General features: G+C 36.4%; 1 pseudogene; it reads left to right on the top strand.

The window, feature by feature from the left end:
- Positions 1 to 431: 431 nt before the first annotated feature.
- LOC103661662 lies at positions 432 to 7,751 on the top strand (annotated as a pseudogene).
- The last annotated feature ends 5,602 nt before the right edge of the window (positions 7,752 to 13,353 follow it).

Raw genomic sequence — 13,353 nt, forward strand, 5'->3', positions numbered from 1 at the left:
AAAAAAAAAAAAAGAAATTTAAAAAAAAAAATGTATAAATATATGGAAAGTCAATTGAGACCAGGTCAGAGAAGACTGAACATAAGACCAGGAATGTTGGAAATTATCTGGTAGGCAATGAGGAAGTATTGAGTTACATTTAGGAGGGAGATCACATGTTGAGAGTTTTGTTTTTAAAAAAACTATTAGGTATGAAGAGAAAAGAGAGTAATGAGAGTAAAGAACGAAGACTGAATGTTCTAGCCAGTCCGCCATAAGAAAGAAGGAAATCCTGCCATTTCAAGAATACGGAAGGACATTATTATGCTGAGTGAGACAAGTCACATGGACAAATAGTGCTCTCTCTTATATGTGGAATCTAAGAAAGCCAAGCTCATGGAAACAGAGTTGAGTTGTGGATATCAGGGACTAGGGGGTGGGGCAATTGAGAGATGTTGATCGAAGGATTCAAACTCGCAGTTACAAGGCGAATGAGTTCTAGAGATCCAATGCACAGCGTGGTGATCGTAGTCAACAGTACTGTATTATATGTTCCGAGTTGCTAGGAGACTAAATCTTAAATGTTCTCACCACAAAAAAGAAATGGTAATTATATGACCTGATAGAGGAGCTAACTAATTCTAGGTGGTAATAATAGAGCAATATAGAAATGTATCAAATCAACATGCTCTACACTTTAATCTTACACAATGTTATATGTCAATTATATCTCAATTAAAAAAAAACAGAAATTTAAGCTAGTAGGAGGAATATTGGAACTGACCTTTTCCTGGCCATGATATTTCAGCCTATAAATGACTTTCACTAATGAGAGTTGAGAGGAAGAAGGGACCTCTTGCCTTCTGCGGCATGAATACTTTCACCTTCACATGTCCTTTTCTTCAACACCTCTCTAAACCCTCTGGGCAGCACCCCCAGGTACCTCTGCTTTCTTTAACACCACTACACAGTAGAAATGCAATGAGAGCTACATATAGACTTTTACATTTTCCAATAGCCACATAAAAAGTAAAATGGAACAGACAAAATTAATTGTAATAGTATTTTAAACCAATACACTTAAAATAGCATTTCAGTATGTAATCAATATAAAAAATTATGAATAAGATCTTGCTACAGATTGAATGTTTGTGTCCTCCCCAAATTTATATACTGAAACCTCTGTAATGATATTTGGAGGTAGGACCTTTGGCAGGTGATTAGGTCATGAGGATGAAGCACTCATGAATAGGACTCAAGCCTTTACAAGAGAGACCCTAAAAATCTCCCTCGCTCTGGGCCACGTGAGGGCAGAGCAAAAAGACAGCCAATCTATGGACAGGATGCAGGCTCCCACCAGACACGCTACAGATCAATGCCTCATCTTGCACTTCCCAGCCTCCAGAATTGTGAGAAATAAATTTCTGTTGTTTAGAAGCCACCTAAGTCTATGGTACTCTGTTATAATAGCCCAACAGACTAAGACAGATCTTTTACTTTTTTTTTTTTTTCAAGGCTTTGAATCTGGTGTGTATTTCATATTATACCACATCTCAATTCAGATTAGTCACATTTCCAGTGCAAAGTGGACATACGAGGTTGACAGCCATCCTATTGATCATCCCAGCTCTGTAAAGTATCCTTGTCTATGTGTTTGTCTCAGTAAGATAATTTGAAATCTGGCAGTCACATCTCATAGAATGAAAGGAGCGTATAGAGAAACAAGTAACAATGTGTTTCTATGCATGCCAGTATTTCTTTTCTCTGTATATTTCCTTCTCTTGCTTTTTCCTCTCTCCTTTTAAGCAGAAACTTACATCCATCTCGCTTGGGAACTAGTCTTCCTTATTTTATGTTTGCACCCCTCCCCCTGGTATTTTCCATATTACCCCATGCCCTGCCCACTAATGACAACTTGTTTGAGCATGCCTATTTAATGTTGCATTACAACAATAATTATGATTTATTTTGTTCACATCATGATCCTAAAATGCTGAAGAGTTGGCATTAACACTTACATTCTCCAGATATTCCCAGAGGCAACTGTACTTTGCAATTTGATGTGAAGTGCAGGTGTTAGAAATAAAAGTGGGCCTGAAAACAGAGCTGCTGGGCACCACTGTTATTTTGTATCCTCTTCTGGCTTGAAATGTGATGCTTTGATGGAACTACTATATGTACTAGCCTGACAGATCTCCCTGTAGGCACACTTAATGGATGAAAAGGCTAAGGCAAAGAGGAAAGATTAATTAGCTCGTCTGAGGTCACTTAATGATAACAGTGGCAGAGACAATAGCAGATATGTATGCAGAAACATGAATTTGTAGGAATTTACACAAAGTACTTGGCAACTTAATTTTCCTTGATGAGAACCACAACTGCAGTGTCAAGAACAGTAACTTCTGGATACCAACCACTCTAAATGAATTTAAACTCAGTCATGAGTGTCATGTAAATGCCTTTGTATTAATTTCATATTTGCTGTCAATCTTTCTTACATGAAAACTGATCTGATTCTTTATCTTGAGCTATCTAAGGGCTGTTATTTGTTATGCAATCTAATGAAAGCATGTGTTTGTTGTTCCCCAAAAGGACCTCACATTTCTACTTCATACAAAAATATTTCTCTTTGAATCCTCATAACTTACATCAAAGAGTTCATAAAAACCTACCCATTAGCTACCAGTTACATACATTTTCAATTACATTTTTGAAGCCATAAAGACGACAGTTTGATCATGTAAATTTGATGATAGAGCAGATGATGTATATTATAAATAAGTATCGCATGAGAAGATAATGTAAATATCAGTTACCAAATTATAACACTACAATGCCTAAAGTTTGAAGTGCGAGGGATAGAAGAAAGTAACCTGAGCTAATGGTGATGGTGACACAGTACCTGAAAATATAAGTCATCTCAGCATAGTCTTGGTTTACTGATTGATTGATTGATTGATTTATATTCCAAGATGGTCTTAATGTTCTCCTCAGCTTGACTAAATTTTAGACAGATTTCTTCCTGATTATAGGCCTCAATCTCCCTTTTTTTTAGAACACTTACTTTAGAAAACTTGCTATATAAATTCTTTGTCGCTTTGAGACGTAAATAATTATATATATATATACACATATATATGTATATATATATAATGGTTTATATGTAATATTATATATACAGTTTTAAATGTAAATGTATGTATAATATTATATATACAGTTTTGTCACCAGTTAGACCCCCAAACCTGACCTCTGCTGCCCACCTGCTTATACTCACTGACCTTTGTCCCACATTTTTCCTTAAGCTCTTCTTTCCAGCTTGTCTCTTAATTCAGAAAAATGGAAACCAAAACCACCCCTCAAGTGATAGCAACTGCCCTAGTAAGACCTCCCACCAGCCCAGACCACCCAGACCAGTTTGATTGTAACCCCTAGCTCACACCTGTGCAGAGAGACCATGAAGTGACCTCTAGAATGACCAACAGCTCTCTTTACCTCATTATAAGACTAAAATTTCTGCCCAAGGAGGAGCACAGCCTCCTCTACATAATGTACAATGTACGTATAGGCATGTTTCCTTAAGGCACCTGCACAGCCTTATGCCCGCCTCTTCATATGATGACAAGGTTTCTCTACCTAAATATTCATCTTCACCCTAAATAAAAGGAACCCATTCACCTTTGCTCGGGGAGTCATGGCTTTGGAAGTTATTCCCTGTGAGCTCCTTATTTACTGCAAATAAAGTTTATTTTATGTGACTACTCCACGTGGTGTATCTGTGACTCACCAAGGAGTGAACTCACATTGGTTTGGTTACAGTTCTAGGTACATATACTTTTAGATATGCATATACTTTTAGATATGCATATAGATTTTAGGTATTACATAGTTTTAGATATATGTATTTTAGCAATGCATTTAAAAGCAATAATCATAGATTTATGAATAAAGATATTTAAAAAGTAATATTATTTATATATTTTTAAAAAAGATTTTATTTACTTATTTGACAGAGAGGGAGAGTAGCAAAGGGAGAAGGAGAAGCAGACTCCCCAAGGAGTAGGGAGCCTGATGTACAGACTCCATCCCAGGACCGTGGGATCAAGACTTGAGCTGAAGGCAGAGGCTTAACTGACTGAGCCACCCAGGCTCCTGAAAAACAATATTATTTAGAATAATAAAACATTTATAGCAATTAAAAGTTTCAATGATAAGGAATCATAATATGTACTACTACAGAAACCTTAAATTCATGATTTGAGACTTACTGTTTTTAACATGCAAATACTCATGTTGTTTTTGCAGTTTAAAGACTATAGTACAGGTGAGCCAGGGTGACTCAGTCAGTTAGGCAGCTGCCTTGGGCTCAGGTCATGGTCAGTCCTGGGATCGAGCCCACCTAAGGCTCCCCAGCCCACGGGGAGCCTGCTTCTCCCTTTCCCTCTGCCTGTTGCTCCTCCTGCCTGTGCTTGCTCTCTCAGTCAAATAAATATATAAGAGCTTTAATTTTTTTTTAAAAAAAGAGTATAGTACATGTATCATTACCCCATTTTTAATTTGAATAAATTTGTATAGAATATAATTTTGAATAGATTTGTATATACTAAAATCCAGACTTTAAAATAATAATTGCTGGGTTTGAACAACTTTAATTTTCTTCTTTAAAAATACTATATCACTTAACTTCTCTGCAATTAATAAATATGGTAGAAACAAGAACTTATACGATATTTTCCTTAAATTAAAAAAAAAATGTTCAAACTTCCTTGTGTAAATTTATGATTATTTACAAATTCAGGTCAAAATTCACTGAATAGACGGTGCTAGGGGAAAATTGACTTGTGCATATTTTATTATTCACACAGCTGTCTTAATTACTAGTAAATTTGAAATAGTGAAGTTTTTTTTTTCTGTCCTACACCCTTCAGCTATTTTTTAACTTCTTTATCTTTTATGCCTTATGATCAACTGAAATAAAAGGAAGTAGTTTTAATTTAATACAAAAGTTAATTGTTCACATTCTGCCAGTTAGTCTGGTCTTAGGTCTGCAAGTACTTTGCCTGAAGCAATACAATTGCGGTTACTCAAAATACATACCATTCAGAGGATGTATGTATTTTAAGACCCACTTTGCACAGGCTGGCCACAGAGTTCCCTTCTGTTACCAGTATGTAATGATCGCTTCATTGAGCTAAGTATTATTTTTAGCAGAGTTGGTCTTCCATAGCCTGTAGCAAAGAAGATAGAAAAAAACGACAAAAACACTAGACTTCCATTTTGTAACATGTGTTACTATTAGGCACTATACTGTGTAGACTATACCACCTGGAGAACACAGGAAGAAATGGGGAGAGGGTTATTTTCCTTGTATATATAGTGGGAATGTAATTTCTTAAGCCGGGTGAGGGAAAAAGATACTCCTTCAGTTGTGTTGTATCCAATATGCAGAACAATTATCAAGCCATCCTTTCAGAATTAAGTATCAAAGTTCAGGGGACTGAATGGGTAAAATAAAAATCAATTTGAGACATTTTTTTCTCCTTTATCTGGGCCAAACTAAATTTCTTTCATAGATTCAGATTAGCTCTGATTAATATTTCTGATTTTTATATTCTCCTGATCTCAAAATTTCTTTGGTGCAGTCTACCAATCCTTAAGATTTTTTAAAAAATTGTAATGCAAAATTTAATTTTAACAGAGAATATGTCCATACTAGATTACTAATATTTTCTTTTATACCTTATTTCCTAAAAGCTCTTCTTATATTTATTTGTTTGAGAAAGAGAGAATGAGAGAGGACCTCATGAGTGGGGGAGGGGCAGAGGGAGAGCATCTTCAAGCAGACTCCCCCACCCCTGAGCATGAAGTCTGATGCAGGTCTCCATCCCACGACCTAAGAGATGGTGACCTGAGCTGAAATCAAGAGTTGGACGCTTAATTGACTGAGCCACCCAGGTGACCCTAAAAGCTCTTATAATTTCTCCTAGTCTTCAACCAATATTTATGAAAGATATTAAAGATAAAGTGACATAAGTAATAAATATGCTTTCCTTTCTTAGGGAAAGAAAAAAATTGTTTCAAATTTCATAAATGTGAAGACAATATAATTATGCAATTTATGCATCATTCATAGGAATCTATTTAAATTTTTTTTTAAGATTTTATTTATTTATTTGACAGAGAGAGACAGCCAGTGAGAGAGGGAACACAAGCAGGGGGAGTGGGAGAGGAAGAAGCAGGCTCCCAGTGGAGGAGCCTGATGTGGGACTCGATCCCGGAGCGCCGGGATCATGCCCTGAGCCGAAGGCAGACACTTAACGACTGCGCTACCCAGGCACCCCATAAATTTTCTAAAATAATAAAATGACAACAAGTGTGTTGCCAAAACGTCATGAAAACCACCACTAAACCTAAACCAAAACAGGAAAGGAAAAGACCCATATCAACATTTTGGTCATCGACACATAGCTTCAGGCAAGTCTACCATTACTGGTCATCTGGTCTACAGATGAGGTGGGATCAACAAAGGAACTATCAAAATATTTGAGAAGGAGGCTGCTGAGATGGGAAAGGACTCCTTAAAGGATGCCTGGGTCTTGGATAAACTGAAGGCTGAACGTGAGCATGGTATCACCATTGATATCTCCCTGTGGAAATTTGAGACCACTAAGTATTATGTGACCATCATTGATGCCCCAGGACACAGAAGCTTCATTAAAACATGATGGCAGGCACATCTCAGGCTGACTGTGCTGTCCTTATTGTGGCTGCTGGTGTTGGTGAATTTTAAGCAGTTATCTCCAAGAACGAACAGACCCATGAGCATGCCCTTCTGGCTTACACACTGGATGTGAAACAACTAATTGTTAGTGTTAACAAAATGGATTCTCCTGGGCCACCCTACAGCCAGAAGAGATGCAAGGAAATTGTTAAGGAAATCAGCACTTACATGAAGAAAATTGGCTACAAGTCCAACATAGTAGCATCTGTGCCAGTTTCTGACCGGAATGGTGACAACAGGCTGGAGCCAAGTGCAAACAAGCCTTGGTTCAAGGTGGCCGCTTACAAAGATGGCAACACCAGTGGAACCAAACTGCTTGAAGCTTTGGATTGCATTCTGCCACCATGTCATCCAACTGACAAGCCCTTGTGTCTGCACCTCCAGGACATCCAAAAAATTGGTGGTGTGGTACCGTCCCTGTGGGCCCGGTGAAGATTGGTGTTCTCAAACACAGCATGGTGGTCACCTTTGTTCCAGTCAATATCACAACTGAAGTTAAATCTGTTGAAATGCACCATGAAACTTCGCATGAGTTTCTTCCTGGAGACAATGTGGCCTTCAATGTCAAGAACATAGCTGTCAAAGATATTTGTTGTGGCAATGTGGCTGGTGACCGCAAAAATAACCCAACAATGGAAGCAGCTGGCTTGATGGCTCAGGTGATTATCCTGAACCATCCAAATCAGAGCTGGATATGCACCTGTGCTGGATTGTCACACCGCTCACATTGCTTGCAAGTTTGCCGAGCTGAAGGAGAAGATTGATCGTCATTCTGGGAAAAAGCTGGAACACGGCCCTAAGTCCTTAAAATCTCATGATGATTCGGTTCCTGGCAAGCCTGTGTGTTCAGAGCATATCTCCTCTGGGCCGTTTTACTGTTCATGACATGAGACATACAGTTGTTGTGAGTGTCATCAGAGCAATAGATAAAAAGGCAGTTGGAGCTGTCGAGGTCACCAAATCTGCCCAGAAAGCTCAGAAGTTTAAATAAATATTATCTCCAATTTCTGCCACCCAAGTCTTAATTAGTGGTGGAAGAGTGGTCTCAGGACTGTTTGTGTCAATTGGCCATTTAAATTTAAGAGTAAAAGATGGGTTAATGATAACCATGGATCGTAAAACCTCAGAAGGAAAGGAGGAGGTTTTGTGGACCATCTGGTTTTGTGAGTGTGTGTGTGGCAGTTTTAAGTTTTTAGTTTTTAAAATCAGTACTTTTTAATGGGAACACCTTGACCAAAAATCTGTTACAGAATTTTGAGACCCATTAAAACAAAAGTTTAATGAGAAAAAAATAATAATCAAATGAATTTTTTTAGTTAAGAAATTCTGTTTTAAGTAACAGTAATTTAATACTTCATGCTAATTAGTAACTTGTTTGTTTCCCATTCCTTTTCTGGAACAGTTAATGCTCTCGGGTTTCTCCACATAGACGGGAAGCAAATGGAGCTTTACTGACTTGTTCCCAACATTCTTTTTGTCACTAAATCGGCTGCCTAGTCAGAACTCCTAAATAAAACATCACCATGGTTCAGAATTGGAAGCTCAGAGGAATTCCCAGGAAAGGTTTCTTTGTCCTGTGCTTCTCCAACAGAATTTCAGGAACCATGCCCAGCTCAGTTCCTACCTGCCCCTAAGGTTTGCTGCAGGATACAACTCTGTTTTGGAAACCAAAGATGTAGGTGTTAGAAGCCAGGTCATATCAGAGTCGGGAGGCAGCCTTACTGGGACTCAAGTGACAACATTTCTTCTAGCTATAAGGAATTCACTCAGTGTGTTTCAACTCAACCTAAGTGAGAAAAAAATGTGTGATATTATTTGCCTAACATATAACACTTTCTCCAAGAAGGTTTAGGTCATCAAAGTAAATGTATTAAAACTATAAAAGTCATGATTTCACCAAATGTGCTTTAGTGAATCTGATTTATATGCTGCAGGCACCACTGTATGTGAGAAGAACGCAATGTGAACAGGTCAGTATGGTCCTTATGTTCATGAAGCTCAGGGGCTGTTGGGGATTACAGGCGTCGAATGATGACACAGCGGGATAAGCTGTTCATGGAAGAAACATTCCCACACTAAACTTTGAGCTGTCAGGAGAGGCTGCAAGTATGCAGTACACAGGCTGGGTGACCTTCAGGAGCAGGTCAGCTGAGTTATGGTCCAGTGAGTGATAGAAAGCAGCATGGCAGTGTCCCAAGATATGAGAGAAGTAAACTGAAGTAATTTTATCCTAAGATGACTGGGGAGGGATAGAAGACAAAGACTGGAGAGATAAGTGAGACACCATCATGAAGGTCCTCATAAACTATGTGAAGAAAGCGTTTACACTTTTTTTTTCTTTTTTACAACAATAGGAGCTAATGAGGAGCAAGTGAAGGATGGGCTCAGATTTACATTTTAGGAAGACCACTTTAATGAGATCAGGATGACAGAGCTATAGAGAAGACTATTGAAGGAAAGTAGGTAAGGAATGAAAGAGGTTCTGATTTAGGGGCATGGCAGGGGAGGTGAGAGAAGAGGACAGCAAACTTGAGAAATATTTGTGTCATAGAATTGATACAATTTGGTGATTAGCTTGGAGTGAGAGGGAAGAAAGAAACTCATGTTCAGTTTTCTGTCTTAAGTAATTGAGTGATATATTTACTAAGAGAGTGGTCAAGAGAATGGCAATTCTGGGGAGCAAGATTGGATCAGAAAGAGTGGTGAATTTACATTTGGAAGTTTCATTCCAAACTAAATATTTCACTCAAGTGCAGTGATTTTCTTTTTCTCTCTCATGAAGTTTTACTCTTTAAATAAATTCTATTTGCAAGGTGGCTGGCCCACTTTAGGAATGTCACTTGTAGAAATAAAATCACAGGTCCCCAAATGTATTGAACTCAAAAATTTGGCAAGATAGTTACTAAATCAAATGAAATTTATATAATCAATGAAAGGTTTATTTGTTAATTTAACTTGTTTTACATAATATACATTTGTTCTTATATATGTAAACACACATATCTTTATTCCAGGACTCATTGCTGGTTAACAATAAGTCTTTCTCTTTCACACCCATGCACATACACATACGCACACACATGCCCACAAACACATATATCAGTATTCAATACTGTTAACAATAATAGCTCTCATTTATGTAGAATGTAGATAGAATTTATATGGAATTTACAGAGATTTATTAGCTTGTTTCAGCTTACTAATTGTTAAATGGCAGAGCTGGAATTCAATCCCTATTCTTCCAGATCTATATAATTTATTTTATTATATCATAAATGATGCTATTATAATATTGGGAGAAAAAAATGAATGAGAAATCTTACTCAGAATTTGTTTGGAAAAATTTTAGATGTTTAATTTTGTTTCATGAAATGCTGTGATTCTAATGAATGTTTTCTGACTTCCCACTGTACTAAGAGACTTCTAGTAGTTTATATTCTAAAAACTAAACATTTCCTTTTGCTTTTCTTTTAGGAATTGCAAAATAAAAAACAAAATGTCTTTTTACTTCCTAAATATTAAAGTATCGGAATAAATGCAACTCAACAGGCTCAACTAGCATATGGTCATTGTATTCTTTTGAATATTGCACTGGAAGATTGATCACCAACTGTAACCCACGTGAACTGATTTGATGATCAAGATAGTCATATATAAAATGCTTGGTTGCATAATTTAGAAAACTAAAGTGTTTTAGCAACGAGTAAATCAGATTTTTCATAAATCACACAGATAAATGTTCATTCTAGTAACCTATCCCATTTTATTCTAAGAGCAAATGCATCTTCTTATTTCTTTATCCTGTATCATGATGCTTGTGCGCTTTCTCTTGCTTTCTCTCTGTTTACCTATCTGCCTACCTACGTCTATCTATGTTATTTAGAATATGGGTCAGAGCCAACAAAGAAAATTCACCCTGTTTAAATAATAAAGGGACTTTATAGGCTCACAAGCTGGAAAGTCTAGAGCAGAATACTCTGCTTGATCCACAGGTTGATATCTTTAAGGTTGCATATCCATTTGTTTGTAATTTCAATTCTGTCTTCCTTACTATGTTGGCTTTATCCTTAGCCTGTTTTTCCTCATAGTTGTCAGAGAGGGCTATCCATACGGGCTACATGTATGCATTTATTTATTTACTTATTTACATCTAAGAGAAGAGCATTGCATCAAGTTTACAATTATTTAAGAGAAGATATGGGCTTCCCTCCATTTGAACTATATCCCCAAACCAATCTCTAGGGCCAGAGGAACAGCATCTGTTAGTTTATCTTAGTTTTAAACCATTGGCAAGTTTGGAACAATCACCTTGACAAACATCGAGAACAAGAGCAACAAGAGAATTACTAAGATTGGCTTTAGCCAATCAGGGGTTTAAGATTAGCTTAAGCCAATCCTTGAAGTTTAGGATGGAATCAAAACTCAATAGCTGTCTGAAGCATAGAAAGTATGACTTGGTTCTCCAAAGTAAAATCTAGGTGCTTGTTGTAATGAGAAAGTATGGGATATGGCTATGTATCAACAAATGTCCATCATTAATTGTAAATCTATTCATTTATTCACTCATTCATCCTTTCAATTCTGTGCATCTATCAATAATCTCGATTTACTAGTCTATATCTTCCTCTGTCTTTCTACATATGTAACATGCTTTACATATATGTAGTATGTCCATAGGAAAAAAAGGAATATTTAGAAGATGCCAAGCAAAACTAAAGGTTCAAAGTGATGAAAGCTATCAAGAATTGTATTAATGCTAAATCTTTATTCAAATGAAAAAATGACTTTTGAATTGAGCATTACTTAAATATGCTTGTTTAATTATTCATATATTTACTGTTTGTATTTATTTTTGTTTAATATATGAGAAATAAAAATAAAAACATTCCATTATGTTTAAGAAGTTACTCTTGGGTTACCAGAATGATGATACTTACATTGTAAGCTCTATTAAATTTTACCATTACATGAACTGTCATGGAAGTACAGGAATTATGGGCATATACTGAGGTACTAGTATTCAGATTAGATATTCTTATTGGAGAAGAAAAGCTGTCAACAGAGGATCATACTGAAACATGAAGGAGACACCACGTCAGTTTTTCAATTCTTATATTTTTTAAGAGTTCTCTAAAATCTTAAAAATAATATTTATTATTTATAATTATTATACATAGTTATTTGCATTGTATTAAATTTTACCTATAGAGGATAAAAAGAAATTTAGTGTCATGCTCTCATATTTAAGGAGGTTAAAGATCGAAGCATAGCCACTTAATTATTAATAAATTCGATGATTTGGTTAGTTCGCTAAAAAATAGGGGAAAAAATGACCTAGTTGTTGAGAGAAGAACCAAATAAATAGGTATTTCAGATTGGAGGAGGTTTACACACATTTTGCTTTCACAATATATTAGATAAATAAAGGTTTAGTTTTGAGGAATGCACAGTTTGAGAGAGTTTGGTTTGTTTGTTACTTAGGTGGAGAAGTGTGTGTGTGTTTGTAGATCAAAAAACAGAAAGGATAACGTTAAAGATAGAAAATAGAATGATTGGTGACAGGAAGTTGTAGAGGAAGAATTGTTTCTTCAGTTGACCTGGTGGAGAAGTAAGCTTTCAAAGCAAAAAGACGTGTCTTTGAAACACGAGATGAAAGAGAAAACGTGGACTTGGTAAGCAATTTCAGGTTCAGAAAAGAGGAGAACAAAATGAAGAAATTCATCAGAATAGCCACAGAATTTCAGAAAGTAGGATGCAGAATTTTCTGCTAATTGTCCTAATATTAGAGATTGAAAGTTCCATATTGTGAAGTATTGGAAAAACTCTTGAGCAATAAGGAATCAATTAACAATAAAACTGATAGCCATCAGGTCCAAGTTAAAGGCAGGGCAAGAGGACAGGAAATTACTGATAAACTGAGGAAGTTGGAAAAGATTCAAATAGCTTATGGAGGCACTCACAGGCATAATTCTCCTGTAAAGAGAGCAAAAGAGGAGAGAAAAGAAAAAAAGAAAAGGAAAAATAAAAGATAAAAGAATTCATTAGTCCTCAAAGGGAGTTGAGCCTCTTATAAATTTCATAATGAAGATATAATAATTCTACAATTCAAGTCAAATATGTATTTTCAGATATTTACATGTTCTGATAGCCCAAATAATCAAACTATTGACTTGTGCAAATTTTTCTTTTCTATTAAATGGATTCGATGCTATAAGTATATTACAACTATTTCTACTCCTAGCTTGTATTCCTTCCTTCTTTCCCTCCTTCCTTCTTTCCCTCCTTCCTTCTTTCCCTCCTTCCTTCTTTCCCTCCTTCCTTCTTTCCCTCCTTCCTTCTTTCCCTCCTTCCTTCTTTCCCTCCTTCCTTCTTTCCCTCCTTCCCTCCTTCCTTCCTATCTTTCTTTTTCCCTCTTTCCATGCACAAATATTTTGAGTGCCAAATATATGCCATTTATCAAAGTACATAGTACAGATTTGTAATCACCTCCAAGCTAATGGGAAAGAAACAGACACAGATGTTTTGATTACAGAGTCACAGGTATGATAATGGCAAGCAGACTGTGTTATGGTACAGCATTAACTCTTGAAGGA

The sequence above is a fragment of the Ursus maritimus genome, unplaced genomic scaffold (genome assembly GCF_017311325.1).
Source record: "Ursus maritimus isolate PB19 unplaced genomic scaffold, ASM1731132v1 scaffold_9, whole genome shotgun sequence".
NCBI lineage: Eukaryota > Metazoa > Chordata > Mammalia > Carnivora > Ursidae > Ursus > Ursus maritimus.